At 30.3% G+C, this 16,839-nt stretch overlaps 1 protein-coding gene across 1 annotated transcript in view; it reads left to right on the top strand.

Annotated features, from left to right (window-relative positions):
• Positions 1-16,839, top strand: part of LOC108912491 (disintegrin and metalloproteinase domain-containing protein 12) — a 130,602-nt gene that overhangs the window by 77,257 nt on the left and 36,506 nt on the right. The gene's annotated exons all lie outside the window — the stretch shown is intronic.

The raw sequence follows: 16,839 nt of genomic DNA, 5'->3' as shown, positions 1-16,839 counted from the left end.
ATATAATTAGTAATACTTGAGATAAAAGCATTTGTACGGAATAACAAAGGAACATAAATATTTCTCAGCAAACTTTATATCTAAAAAATTAGTTATAGTTGCAAAACTTTTGTAACATTACTAAAATAGAGCTGAAAAACACGAACAGTGAGTAATAATGTAATTTCTATCACAGAACCTTCAAAATTACATCCAACATTTTCTTTGACTTGACGAGAGATGGGCGCGAGTGTCATTTCATTTCTTTAGAACTAAATTATCATAATTATTTTCTCGTTGTTTTACCAGTTCACATGATTTATGGATTTTAAATTAAGGATACAAATCTTCGCGAGGATAATACGATATATTTGCTATATATAATAATTATATTTTACATAGTTTACACACAATACATTTTTGAACGCGTACGCAACTTTACCCGAATTTGACGCGCAGTATCTCCGATGTCCGAGGTCTGTAGGTTCGCATTGTGTACAACTGCACTCGTTTATTAGCGCTGTTGCCACATCTACATAGTGTTTATGCGTTCATTAAATATAATTTAAAACTACTTAAATATGATATTTTTATGTTGTTAATTTTCAATATGTATGCTATGTGCATATTGAGTAGATTTCTTTTCTATATAGATAATGTTTATCGCAAATAATTTCAATAGAATTTAATTTTTTTCAAGTTGGCAGCGGGTTTTAATCCCATAAGAAAAGCATAGGACCGCCCCCTGCGATCCTCACTTCCCTCGGACCCCGATATACGTCCTTAAGACTACAGCTTAAGTTTATATACTATTTATTTTTTGCAAATCTTGAACATTTTGTTGAATTATTGGGGAATTTAAGGTCAGGCCATTCGTAACATTGGTATACATATATTATTGATCTATATTTTGCGTAAATACCACAGTGAAGTTAGCGGTTCTCACCAACTTTTTCTATAAAAAATATTATGCATTTTTTTGCAAAAAATATTCTTAAATCAAGAATGGTATATTTATATATACGCAAAGAAATATATTTTTGGTGCTAATACATATACCACAATCTTAAACTAAGTAAAATCTTTTCCATTATTTAATTGTAAAAAAATTTATTTAGTTTAAGATTGTGGTATATTAGCATCAAGATTATATTTCTTTGCGTATATATAAATATACCAATTTTTGTATAGCCATTTAAAATATATATGTACAAATTTAAGATTTCCCTGTATAATAGATTACCCTGTACATTATAAATTTACATAGTTAATACAATGTGGCTGTTTCAGGATTCGTTTTATTTCTGTATGATACACCGAGTCATAAATTTGATAAATGTCGATGTAAATGACTACTTTATAAAAGTAAATCGATACGTTACAACAAATCTCAATTACTTTGTGAACTGTTTCCGCATTTAGAAACCTTAGCAAATATTTACACAAGTTTCGCCTATTTGAGAACCGTATCACCGGAGTCGACTTTAAAACTGTGTTAGGTAAACATGGAAAAGGCGCTAAACGCTTTGATAATGATAAGACCGGTGATGTTTATTTACTGTAATGTCTAATGGATGTTTCAGATTTAACTGTAAGTGCTTCTGTGGTGATTCCATTGTTAGAAGGAGATACTATTGAAATGTGTCCATTTCCAAAGTGTTCGGAAATATGAACGGGTAGATTGAGTCTAGATGAAAATATTTTGAATGGAAAATATAATAAGAAAAACATAAAAAATGTATCCAAGTCAAGGTTTTAGTGGGATAAAGATCAATAAATAAAAGAATACTATATTTTAAATCATTGCGAACGTTTCGGTGTTATTTTACACCATCCTCAGGGCTCTAAAATACAAACAATGTTTTTTATAAAATTCGTTAAGGTATTAAAATAATTTTAAAAACAAATACATCTACAATAATTTTAAATAATTGTTCATGTCGCAATTACCATACAACCCGAAAAAGAACAATTCTAAAACAGCTCTAAAAATAATATAGGTATTATTCTCTCGCTGAAATTTGAAGTGTCTTATCTAACTTAACAGTTCTAAATATTAAGAACATGGTATCTAGATACTTATACCTATGTAGTTATTTTTTTTATTATAATATGAATTTTATTTTTTTTTTGTTATAATTTTTATTGAATTCGTTGTAATTTTTGCCTGGACGATATCAAGAACTTGTCTTCTACTTTTATTAATATGGAAGTTGTAAATAAATGAAAAATTCAACTTAGCATTTCTTATAGAACTTATAGTACAATCTCAAGATATTTTGACAATTTAACAAATTTATTTGCTTATTATATTACGTTATATTCACTAGCTATAATTTTCCCTTTTATATTTTGTTATGAAATGTGAAAATTTTAAATTTTGGTCGACTTTTTTGAAATTTTGAAAATTTAATTTTGAGTTTGTGATTAATTTTTGTTATGAATTCGTTTAAATCGTTTTATTTACTTAATGTTGACTTTCTTTTGTTTATTTTAGGCTCAACTCGACATGTTTACTGCTTGGAAAATTATAAAAGACTGGCTACTACAAGCACAAATCCTGTTTTACTTTTTATAAACTGAAGACAAATGAGTTTGTTATTATGGAGACGTCATATTAAACTTTTGTGAAATTTTTGATTGTAAATTATGGCTTTATGCATGTTTTTGCAGCATGACTATTACATATTCTGATTTTACACATTTTTCTGTAAATTTTGATGCCTGTATCTTTTCTCTACGTTTGTATCAAGCTTAATTCTATGTCTGTAATACTGTTCAACGACATTAATATTTACTTATTTTGAATAGTCTTCCTGTTTGAGTTGGCTATTGATTGAAATGTTTTTAGGTCCATCGTTTTTTGACAACTTCTAAAGTTTATATACTACTTGGAACGTAAATTGGAATTTTAATACAGTTTTTATCGACTAGAAGGTCTTTTTAACACTACACAAATCATTTTATAGTTTATACAGGGTGGTCCGAATTTTATGCAGGAAACTTCGAGGGCAGATATATCTCTTTAAAATAATATGTGTTTGCCTTATAAACATTGGTGTGGAACAGCCTCGTTTTAGAGATGTTGAAGTTGTTAAAAAAAAATTGATTCTTTATTTATATTTCAGGAATCTATTAATCGATCTCAATAAAATTTGGTACAGATAACGTATGATAGTAGGCCTTGCATTCCCTAAAATATGAGTTCTATAGGTGCAACAAGTGGTGTACAACTGGGCAGGGGTCGTCTCCTTTTTTATAAAAAAAAAACTGACGCTACTGGTTGGACCGTTAAAGCTCATATTTTAGGGAATGTAAGGTCTACTATCATACATTATATGTACCATATTATATTGAGATCGGATTTTTTAACAACTTCAACACCCTGTATCTCTAAAACGGGGTTGTACCAGACCAATGTTTATAAGGCAAACACATATTATTTTAAAGATATCTATCTGCCCTCGAAGTTTTCTGGATAAAATTCTGACCACCCTGTATATCTATAATTGTTCATTAGATAGCACAGGTCGACAAGGGTCAAGAAGCAGACACACTAATATTTCCCGAAGGATTTTGGTACGCTGAATCCGAATCTGACCGCAGAATTGCTCTATCATTTATTTATTTATTTATTTATTTATTTATTTATTTAATTTAATTCACCCAACGGGAGAAACCCAATTACAGGATGAATATTACAGCTACAATAAATACACATTAACACAAGAAACATAAACATTTAAAAAGTATAAATAAAAATTACAAACCTTAATCAGAAACAATGGTCAGTCAATCAATAAAAAAATAGCATGTCAGGTTTTTGAGATATCCTAACCTAAAAGTGCAAAAAAAAGTTTGTGAGTTTGAGTTCGTATGTATTGAAGTTTCTGAGTATGAAGTTTCTGAACTGCAGTCAACTGTTTGACGTCTAAGGGATCCTTAGTAGATTTTCGTATATTAAGAAACTGATAAACTTAGAAATTTCAACATGTGATATCTCAACGAAAAAAAAAAGATATTTGAGCAAACTGAACGGCATTGGAAAGATTATATGTATTTTTTTAAAAAAAGCATAGATGGCATTACTACATAACCTCAAATATGACGAAAAACAGTGTTTTTGCAATTTTAGGTTAGGATATCTCAAAAATTTTACGTGATAGAGTAATTTTGCTGCCAGATTCAGATTCAGCGCACCTAAATCCTTCGAAAATATATATTCAAGTTTCTGCTTCCAAAAAAAGTTAAATTTTGTTGGTCTGTGTAATCGATTATTTTCCATTTGGAACACCACACTTACTGCTTTGATTATCTCTGTATAGTGAAGAAAACACATGCACGATAAATAAATGTTTGTTGACCCATAACTAGTATCTACTGTACGATAAATGCACTTCAGAACCGTGCAAATAGGCTTGGCTTACTAAAATAGAACATTTATTTGATATTGGAGCGTGCTACTTGTCATAATTTTTAACCCAATATAAACAAGTCGGTTTTATGATTTAGGTATATCGTGTTTATAGATTTAAAGTCTTTAAATTGGTAGTCGAAAGTGAAACATGTGAATCAGATCTCTTAACTGTGTTGTATTTTAAATGTTTTCGATTTCGTAAACAAGAATTCGTTATTTTTACGAAATAAGTTGAAAACAGTAGTAAAAATAAACCTATTTTGCAGTTTACAAAAACAGTCATGATTTTCGTGAAACGAATTCAAAACAACATGCAAAAGTCAACCTCCTTTTTTCGTTTATGGTTACAGCTTATACACGTAATGTTACCATATGCACTTGTGTTACTAATAATTTCTGCAATTGTTGCATTGCCTTTGCCTCCTTTTGCAAGTTGAATATACATTCGAAAGTGTTCCAGTTGACAAGTATGCGACTTCAATTTTCGAAACGAGTTCCTTTACGAATTATTTTGCGTCACGTTTTAAGAAAGTGTGTTATTTCACAAAAAAAACACGGTTCAGCTTGCTGCGCGGATGTGTACAAAATAAAGCACTTCGTTGGGTGATGAAAGTCATCATCGCCTTCAGTTCAGTTCCTCATTTCAGCAAGCAGTGAAATCTGCATCAGAAACGTCGCAACCGGAAATGAAATTGTAAACTTTTTTAAAAGTTCTTTTCTATTATGATAAAATTATCTTTTTACTGCAATGATTGTTTTCCTATAAATAACATATTGGTCCTTCGAGCCGGATAATTTGACATTCATCTGTTACAGAAGTTTAACAGTTATCATTAACGTTTAAATTAATTAATCATATGAAAGCTCACTAATAATTGTAAATTTGTACAAATTGCAAATTACTTAACATCCAAGTGGTCCAAGAAAACAGCTGCAAGTAAAAATAGGATATTAAATGAAAAAAAAAGAACGTCTCCCGTGGCGCCAAGGATTTAACCGTTATGATCAACTCTATTAAAAAAACAACGCATAGTTTATATAAACAAGTGACAAATTGCTCGCCTTAAACTTGCCGTATAAAATGAATGATCTAATCTTGAGATGGATTCGTTCAAACCGTCAAATACTTATTTCGTGAGATGTAGGTACATACCCACGCTTTGCACAAACTTCAGTATTTATTTATTTTAATTTTTGGACTTACTCGGTGTAAGCTTTCAGGAAATGGAAAGTATACAACAGTACAGTGTGATTCAGTTATAATGTCATTAATTTTAATTCGGAAGACCTAATAAGGAAGAAAATCGAAAAACATTTGCTCCAGTTTTTAAAAAAATAAGCAAATTACCCCATAATTCCCGTTAATTCGGTGACCTACTTCACGAAAGGGAACGTGCCGGCGGATTATAGAGGGTTCGAACATTGAAGCGAAACAGCTGATTTCCCCATTCGTCCCAAATTTTGCAATTGGTTTCAAAATCAAAGTGTATAGGATCATGATTTTATTAACGAAGTGCTATGAACGGTTGTTGTTTTAGCCGTACTGGCATATTAAGTAGATAAGTACCATACTACTCTTCGAAAATAAGTCGTACAATAAGGTATAGGTACTACAAACTGAATAATTATTGAACAGAATACGAAATAGTCATGTTCAATTATAAAACATAGAGAAAACGAACATTATAAGCTTTAAATTCCAATACCCTAACAATCGAAAACAATTATTATCCTTATACATTTGTTTTTATTAACAAATTAATAATACTTGTTAATATTTCAAATGTAAAAAAAATATGTTATTCATTCATGTGTCTAACTAAAAAAACTGTTTATTCGTTGTAGTTCACTGCGGATTAAAAACGAATTAAGAGCTAGGTTAATAACCGAAAGTAACGGTTGGTCAAGATTTACTCTCGATAAATCTTTATAGGTCAGAGGTTAGTATTGGTCCCAAAAGGGGTTTAAATAATGATTTGAAAATATGTTTTAAATTTATTTTAATCGCGTATTCGTGTTCTACTTATTTTTTCCTATCTTCCCTTAGAATTAATGACATTATGACTGAATCTTCTCCTGTATAAATGCTTTGTTACAAATTACACTGGAAGAAATTTTCATACGAGGAGAAAAAGAAATAATTTAACATTATTTATCAAAATCAAAATATTGTCTTACATTTTTATAATTTTTGTTATTGTTAAGTCAGTTTATTATGCCAAAGTTGTCGAAAATTCATTGATTTCTAGGCATATTTCATTTACGACGACATTGAAAGTTCGCAGTATATTTTATTAATGGATTTGTTTATTACAAAAAATTTTGTTATAAAATCATCTGTATTTGAAATGTTATTAAAATAACCTTCTGGTTTTTATAGCGCTTTTTTGTATTTTTTTAAACCTTGTGTTTTTAATTTTTTACCTGAATAAAAAGTATCCTAATAAATGTTTTTTAATGAACAATTCCAATGTAAGAGAAAAAAAAGTTAGGTTCTTTATTTTTTAATTTCAGTACAATAAGCTTTTGTAATACTTTTTAGTAATTTGTTAGGAACATTTTTTACATCAGACTTGTTGACACGAATAAAATTGAGGCAGCAGCTGCAAAGTTATAATTGATATAATGGCAAATGTTCGTGGGTAAAGTAGTTTTTTTTCGTTCCTCGAGGGATAAAGGAGTGTCGGAAAACGTGCTTTTCCACCTAAATTTCTTTGGGCGAAAATAGTACTTGATTTATTCAACTAGAACTAGATCGTGAAATAACATTTTACACGAATGTAGCTTAAAGCATTAAAACTTGTTACTATTTATCTTTAATTTTTGCAGGACAAAATTTGACTGAGTTATGACCGCTAGAAGCTCTAAACTAAGATCCAAGACTGCCTTTCCTGAGCCCTTTTTGCTTACAAATCTAAAAAACGAGGGGCTCAAAAAACTGCAAATCACAGAACTTAAAGTGCTTTAAATTCCCTACAAAATGGTTTTTTGAGTAAATTTATAACTTTAAAATTACAAAAGTTATGATAAATAAATTAATAGCACTTTTTCGGTATTTTTTATGAACAGATTTGAGTAAGTATTATAATAATATACATGCACACCATTGCAACCAATAAAAATGCAAAAAAGTCTGCACCAGATGAACTACTTAGGATTATATTTTGCAATTGCAAAACAGGATGCGTCGCAACTTGTGGTTGCAGAAAAGTTGGACTTTTTTGCAATCCCACGTGTGGTCCACATAAGAATATTTTAAACTGTTAAAAACTTTTTTTTCTATTTTTTTTTGCCATGGAAGGGTAGTTTTTAAGGATTTTTAAGGGTTGAAAAGTAATTAAATTTCATAAATTATATTGAAAAACATGAAAGGAACTTTATCCAACATATTTGAACATGAATAGAACCTTTAAAATATGTAAATCTGCGATTTTCGCATTTTTTTCGTACAAATAGAAAAAAGCACACATCTAGACAATATAACTTTTGAAGTCAGCAGATGAGCTTGTATGCAAATTTTCATCTGCTATCCGAAAAAATGGGGAGCTTTTAACTTATTTTCGGCTTCAGTGACTGGACTATATGGTTATCCTTTGAAAACGATAAATTTTAATCATGTAACATACGAATGTGAAGATCCTTTTCAAATCGATTGCTTAACAACGTATTAACATAAGTCTGTGTTTCTTGTACCTACTACCCACTAGAATATATTTTGTAAAGCCATAGGAACTACTTTGCCGCAAACCACATCAATGACAAACTCATTATAATTGTAGATTAATGATTAATCAGTTTATAACCGGAAATATTGACTATATGTTTAATCTATCTATTAGTTGGGTCAAATTGAGTCATCGAATATCATGGGATAAGAAGTAAAATGTAATCTAATACTATATTAAACTATTATTGTTTCTAAAACAAAACTAATAATAAAAGTATTTATGAAAAAAATATGTTCGTATTTTTCCGGAAGTGCAGCATTTAAATATGGGTTTATTTATTTGGAAAGTTTGCTTTAAATATACGGAAAATGATTTACACCGCTTGTATAGTAATTAGACCTACTTTCAAAATCATCTGGTACATGTTTACTATGTAACATTATTACCAACAATACAAATGATAGTCATTTAGCGTAAGTATGTCTGCTATTATTAACTTTCTTCAATATAATTCCGGCACGTTTTCATTTTACCCTTTCTCGTCTAAAATTAAAGACGCCTGACGATATTACAGTAATTTATGTACCTTTTACTTCGTTAAACATGGTTATTTTACTTTGGAATGATAAGTTTATAGTGCTCCGAGTTCCTAAATTAAATTTACTTATCCAACTCATCCCGTTGGATCCGCTACCTACGTAATAACACTCTGATGTAGGCAGCGCTTAATGAAGGAATTGCAAGTGCATTAATTTCGAGTTATACCATAATCGGATATTGCGAACTCAGTTGGGTGTAATTTCGCAGGGAATTAGACGCTAGAAGTTGCGGAACACGGTATTTAGTGATGATTACATGAATCTCTAGGATTCACTTGCGTGGCTTTGTTAAAAATGTGTAGAACGTGTTTCATTCGTCCTGAAATTGTAGATAATGTACTGAAAATTTGTTGTGTGCTTTTGGATGTTTTTGAATGTCCACAACAATCTTTAAAGAATGGATAATTTAATGAGGTAGAACGTTGTAATTGTCATCCCACATCAGTTTTTTTTTTAATTTTTAAATTTAAAAAGCTCTTTGATACCTATGCAATGAAATAACTATTTAGCCAAACTATATTAGTAATTAATAATTTGTCTAAAATAAATATACAGGGTGATTCACTTTGTATGATTAGAACTTTAACCATCGATAGATCTCATCAAAATAATATCATTTTGAAACATACACTTTTTTCCAAAGACTTCCTTTTAGAGATATAAGCGGTTGAAAATCATTTTTTTGGTTTTTATTTAATTTTTCTTAAACTGTGAAAGCCATTTGTTTTATATTTAGTATGACGTGTACGAATGAAAAGCTCTATCGATTTTATAAATTATTGTGAAAATAGATCAATCATAGGCGTCGGTAAGGAGCTCTGATAACCCTATTTTTAATAGAATTTCTACACCACTGGAAATTTTTCAAAATGAATGTATTTTTTACATTGCGGTTTATTCTACAGCAAAAAGGTCTTTTACTATGTTTAAATGAAATGCTTGATTTTTGAGAAAAATGGCTTCTTATGAATTTATTACAATTAGGTAAACAGGGTAATGATTGAAGTATGTACGAAACTATTTAAATTTATGATTAAGAAGGGGTCCAGAACATATCAGTTATGTGTTAATAATATTTTAAAGTGACACCTAAAACTATCTTTTTTATTTTATTACTTAAAGAAACTGTTGTAGTTGACACAGATTTTTTGGAAAAAAATCTCATGCTCCTTGAAGGTGATTCTTCGAATAACAATTGTTTATACGTATTTTGACGTATTTCCTGAGTCATTGATGTTATAAGTTGTTACGATATCAATTGGAACCTGTGAATCTTAAATAACAGGTCCGTCTGTACTTCTCTTGTTGAAATTTCTTCCTATGCTTTAGCCATGATGTGTCTCGTAATTTATACTCGAATAGCCATTGGGCGAGTCCGGTATTGGTAGACCAGTCCGCCTGATGTAGAATCGACGGCCGCGCGCTGGTCGTCAAAGCAAACCTGCATTGGTCCACTAGGTCGTAAATAATTTTTGTCATGGTATATTTATTGTTGGTATAATACGTATCATTAATTATTAATTGATATTAATATTTGTTCATATCGTAACCAGTAAAGGGTAATAGTTATTAAATAAATATTATATGTAATTATCTAGTAATTTAGCATGGCTTTCTGGAGACCCTTTGAAACGGAAGATAACGAAATAACCTGGGAAAATCCCCAAATAGTCGAGTCGTTTTTTGTCCAAAGCGTCGAAACAAACTCAGTTTAAAAACGAAGGTGTACAGGTACCAGGTCAACGCATTATTTAATAAGCCTTTGGAAGAAAAAGTGTATACTTCAAAATAACACTATTTTGACGAGATGTATCGATGGTTAAAGTCCTGACCATAAAAAGTGAATCGCCCTGTATAATCTGTTGAAATAGTATATAATGAAAAAATGCATATTTGATATACTGAAATCATTAAATAATATTGTAGACTTTCAAATAAATTCAAATTATGGACTAAAAAGTACACACTCTTAGCCATAATAGATAAGGATCTGACATATTTCTGACATTTTAAATATTGTTTTTTAAATGGCTTCCTTTTTAAAATGGGGTTAAATATAGAGTGATTTCACTTTAAATACCGAAACTGTAGGAATAGATTGCTTGCCACAAAATAAGTAGAGTTTGCTCTATAAACTTTTTTCCTGAGGGATTCGAGATACAGGGCGTTCAAGTTTGTAAGAAAAATTATATTTTCTGTCATATCTTCATGCGCTGAACGATTTGAATGAAGTTTACTACAGCGTATTCACTTCATTTAAACGTTTATTGAATGTAATTTTAACCTCGTGGGATTAACCAGTGGCGTGGTACTGAAGGTGCCGCTCTCTTTACCCTAGAAAAAAATGCGCCACTGGTAGTTTATTGTAGAAAAAATGTTAAATTCAGGTACTGTTTCGAATCGAAGTTAATTACTGGGACTAAGGTATGGTGGTCCTGGTGGCCGTTCCTTTTCTAATATCACCATGGCACCCTGTTTGAAGGGAAATTTAAAAATTTCTTCCTAGACTAATTGGAGTTCGGACGCCACTGGGGTTTTTCGTAACGTATTCCGCTTCCGGCACAAAAAGGAGGTTTTGAACACACAAGAAAAGCCGTATAACTATTGTTTACGACCCAATCTCACTCAGTTGCCGAAGTTTATAAACGATTGTTAAAGGTTTCACAAAACGTTTACGTTATAAGTAAATCCGGGCACATAGTTTACGTAAGTTTTGTGAGCCGACTTCTCAAGTTTATTGCTCGAGCAGCTGCGAGAATTAGCTGGAGTTAATCGGTGTTTCAAAAGTTTAAGTCCATTATAGGTAAAAAGACTCATTGTGTTGAGGAGAACTTCGAAACTACTTTATATTTCTTTACATTCTAGTTCTAAGTCGATAAATTGTAAACTTTTGTAGCATTTTCTCAAGTAAATACTACAATAGCATGAACATAAAGTGGAAGAATGTGAAAATATTCTTCTTCGTTAAACTATCATGATCTAAAGAAGCATTTTTTATAGTCTTGCATAGGAATTATAAATGTTGCTCAACAGGTTCAATACAATATACTGTTGTCCAAAAAATAAGGTGAATTTGTTTTGAAAATAAAAAATCTTTATCTATGCTTCCAAATCAATTTCGTCACCTTCAAAGTAATCCCCACCTGATACAATGCTCTTATGTTTTTTTCCAACTCTCGAAACAGTCGGAAAGTCCTTTTCCGGTATAGTGATTGTTAGTGACTGTAGTTAGTAATGACTAATTACAGTCACTAAAATTTTGATAAAGTTAATTAGGGTTTAAAATATTACTAAGAATGTATGCGTTGTCTATGACACATCCATCAATAAGTTTTGACATAAGCCTACTTTGAGAAAAGTCACTTATTTTATACACTGTAATATTGTAAGAGTTCAATTAAAAGCCTTTTTCTCCAAAACCGTCCACATTAGGAAGTTCTAAGGGGAGCACATTATTTTTAGAAAATAAAATTGTACATTAGAGATTGGAGCCCGAATGGTAAAAAACCTAAACTCAAAAAAATTTGAAATGTATTAACAAATTTCATAAAAAACATTTCGCACCATTTGGAAATTTTCGTAAATTCTATTTAAAAAATTTTAATTTGTCGCTCTGTATCTCGAAAACAAGAGGAGATAGACATATCATAAGACAAAAAATTCTTATTTTTTGTCGTACTATCACCCCCTGTATTTACGGGAGTTCTTTCTGAAACAGCCTGTATATTGACTTGAAACTCTGCATAGATATCAAGGATAGTACTACCAACCTACAAAAAAATTATTGTATGCTTCCATAATACCCGTGAATTTTAAATAACTAATTCGATTTATTTTTGGGACAAATTAGTATATATTTTTTATTTACCACACTGAAAAGAAGAAGAAATTAAATTATTCAGAAACAGATATTTTAAAAAATTTTTAGTAAATATTGCCCCAAAAGGGTCAGTCAAGAAGAGGTTGTTTTCATTATTCAGTTTTGCATTTTCTAAGAAAAAAAAATCGATCGATTTTTATCAAGATGGCTGGGAAAAGTGGGATCAACGCAATCTATACATTTTTTTTGTAGTCCATTATGCATGTGTCAATAACCAAAAACGTGTACCAGATTTGGTAATGATAATAGCGAGGGGCGATCCGCTGATGTAATCTTCGTACGTTTGCCCTGGAATCTTTATGTAATCTACGTAATCTTATCTGTAATCTATGTAATCTGTCTGTAATCTACGTAATCTTATCTGTAATCCTCGCTGTAATCTATGTAATCAGCTAACGAATTTCGTCGATGTAGTCGTTATACAACGCCCCCCCCCCACCTCATTTTCCAAAGAATGCCACAGAAACCTCGACAGAAACCTATATGGTGCGATTGGTGTGTTCCGAAGGGCAATCCGCCAAGGAAAAAAACAGACGATTACAAAATTTCTGAAATCTCTTGTAATGTATCTGCAGATTTCAATATCAATTCAAAAAATATTACAAATTTCATATAAATAATCAAGATTACAACACATTTCAGGAGATTTCAGAGTTATTTTAGTAGATTTCAATGATTACTTAAGATTTCAATAGGATTATTAGAAATTAAAAGAATATTTCAAAATTTCTTAATAAGGTTTCAAGGAATACGGGAAGATTACAATAAGTTTTGAATGTCCATTTGAACAAAAATAATTGAATTAACTTCAAATGTCATTCATTTCATTCATTAACAGTAGTACTTTGATTAAGAATTTCCAGTATCAGGCATTTTTTGGGCAAAAATTGTAACATTCTGATTAAGTTTTTTGTTCGAATGAACGTTAAAAACATTTTGTCATGACAAAAATGATAATGCTATTTTGAAAGTAGGTAAGTATTTTCCCAAAAACTAATAAATAAAAAATATATTAAGCTTTTATTAATACTTGCATTTAATACTTTACTTGTATACAGTGTGTTTAAAAAAGACGCGGCAATATTTAAGGGAGTGATTGCTCAGGTCAGTTTATAAAAAAAGTCCTATAAACATAGGTCCGCAAACGCTTCGTTACCGATCTACAGAATGTGAAATTTCATTAAAAAACAGTAAAAATTAAATTTCTCTAAAACGCAGCCCCTTATTATTACCTACTACAAACAACAGTATGTACCACATTTCAAAAATCAATCAAATTTGATAATTTGAATTTCTTTGTTCAATAATTTAAATTTCTCAATTAAAACAACATTGGGTTTAGGTGCGCAATAAAATGTTTTTTATTTTTTTACTCAATAACGGTGTGACGTACGGTGCGTATAATCTGAGGAAAGCTTTCTTCTTCATAATTGAACAAGGAATTAAAAAATTATATTTTTAGAAAAACCAGCGGGGTCCTATTTTTTTCATTAAAAATAGCTAGTCACTGGTAAGACTAAAAAATCGTTTTGTATTGCAAAGTACGCGTCTGCCATAGCTATTGACAGGCCTAAAATTTCATTATAATATCAAGAGGTTTTGGAGAAATTTAATTTTTACTGTTTTTTTAATGAAATTTCAACATTCTGTAGATCGGTAACGAAGCGTTTGCGGACGTATGTTTATAGGAACTTTTTTTTATAAAATGATCTGGGCAATCACCCCCTTAAATATTGCCGCGTCTTTTTTAAATACACTGTATACAGGTAAAGTATTAAATACAAGTGTTAATAAAAGCTTAAAATATTTCTTATTATTTATTTTTTGGGAAAATGTTTATTTTATGTTACTTTTTTTTTTTTATTTTTATTAGTTTATTGGATTATTATATTTTTATCTTTCAATAAAAATATATACTTACCTACTTTCAAAATGGCGTTATCATTTTTGTCATGACAAAAAGTTTTTAACGTTCATTCGAACAAAAACTTAATCAGAATGTTACAATTTTTGCGTAAAAATGATACTGGAAATTCTTAATCAAAGCACTACTGTTAATGAATGAAATGAATGACAGTTGAAGTTAATTCAATTATTTTTGTTCAAATGGACATTCAAAACTTATTGTAATCTTCCCGTATTCCTTGAAATATTATTAAGAAATTTTGAAATCTTCTTTTAATTTCGAATAATCCTATTGAAATCTTAAATAATCATTGAAATCTACTAAAATAACTCTGAAATCTCCTGAAATGTTTTGTAATCGGTTGAAAGATATTGTAATCTTGATTATGTATATGAAATTTGTAATTTTTTTTAATCGATATTGAAATCTGCAGATACATTACAAGAGATTTCAGAAATTTTGTAATCTTCGTACGTTTTTTCCTTAGCGGATCGCCCCTCGGATAATAGTATATTACGTAATAAGTGTTGTAAAAAGCATTTTACGCACGAATGGAAAAGTTACGCACGACGCGAGTGCGTAATTCTATGAGTGCGTAATTGAATTACACCACGTATTACGTACTATACTTTACCTACGACCACTACTTTAAATTCTTAAAAACACACCGTCTGCGATCAGTGCAAGATTCCTATTACGTCGTACGGTAAATAAATCGCACAGCTTGGTAAAAAAATCGTTCAGTTTTCCTAGCAACCGCCTAGCAACGGTCAATACAAACAGTATTGTATTGGCTGTTGCTAGGCGGTTGCTAGGAAAACTGCGATTTTTTTACCGTACGTAATAGGAATCTTACATTGATCGCAGACGGTGTGTTTTTAAGTATTTACAGTAGTGGTCGTAGGTAAACAAAATATTGTCACAGGTCATCTTCATCTTGTTCAAAAAGAATCGAAATTGAGTTTCAATTTATAACAACTTTTTGTGTTAATTTTGACCACCGTAGAAATTTCGTTATTGAATTCACTATGTATACATTCCACTTCATTTTACCACTTTTGACCGAACAACAACAATCACTAAAGTCGGTGATTTCAACTTGCTTTTCTGCTATTTCCGCATTAAATATGTATATAGTTGTATATTGGTTGAAATAATAAACAAAGTGATAGATTTTAATGAAAGTAAAACACATATAAGAAAGTTAAAAAAGTTCATACACCTCTGCTATAGAATAAACTCGGACGTATTTGTTGGAGCAATATAAATTAAACCAGAGATATTGAATTTAAGTTGAGGAGAAACAAACAATTCCCGGTCTCTTAAGTGCTGTTATTTTTAGAACCGTCTTATATTTTTATATTAAGCGTTTGGATACGCGCTGTGTGCAAGGCTCTGAACAGAGTTAATATTTCTTACAGAATAGTTTTTATTTATTCCGTCTTGTGTCAAAACAGCTCAAAGGGCGTATGTTTTGTTGCACCAACGTAGGATAGATCTATAGATTGTTTATTTTGTTTTTATGAAACTTGTATTGAAATTAAATTAACAAGTTTATCAATTTTGGCTCTTAATAGGATAAGTTGGGGTAATGCTTACTGAGCAAGAGAAACTTAGGTAATTAATTAAATCGCCGAAATATCCGGAGTGGTGTAACATGCTAATTTTAAGTAATTAAGTTGAGTAGCGGAAAGTTAAGTACATATTTCGGCCAAAATAATAAAAATTGCTTACCATAGGCCACAGACATAGGAATGTTACCTACACTAAATATAAAAATTAGGTTAGGTTTAATAAAAATACCCAATACAGCAGCTGTAGGAGTCTATTTCTCTGCAAAATCCACATTGGCAAACTCTAATTAGTCTAATTATAAGTACCACTAAAGGTGGTTGTTATATACTTGTTTATCGTAAAGAATAAGCGTTGGTAAATAGACATATTTAAAAAAAATCATAAGCTTAATAATTATGTTATAGGCCAATCAATAGAGGTTTTATTTGTGACAAAAATACTATGTAGTAGCAAACGGACGGTGCTATCATATAAAAGACAATCTATAGATATACATATGCTTATATGTTTCCCACTCCAATTTAACATTAATTAATTTTTTATAAACATTTTTATGCAAAAAACGCATGTTTTAAAGTTTTTTGAAGCAATCTGAATATTATAATGAGGCAATTTATAAAGAATTGAAACACGAATAAAACGAGAGATTGATCGATTCAATCGGATAATTAGAAAAGAAGAAAACCCGGAAAAATCGGAAAATTTAGTGTTATTTTAAAAATTCATTACCTACTCTGCCATTTTTTATGTTGTTGAGCTGACCCTGTGCACAAAAGTAGTGAATGCAGTACCTGATTTACAGTGGTGGGCGCCTG

Source organism: Anoplophora glabripennis, unplaced genomic scaffold (genome assembly GCF_000390285.2).
Source record: "Anoplophora glabripennis isolate ALB-LARVAE unplaced genomic scaffold, Agla_2.0 scaffold35, whole genome shotgun sequence".
NCBI lineage: Eukaryota > Metazoa > Arthropoda > Insecta > Coleoptera > Cerambycidae > Anoplophora > Anoplophora glabripennis.
The sequence above is the reverse complement of the archived record's forward strand: the minus strand, read 5'-3'. Positions and strand labels throughout refer to the sequence as shown.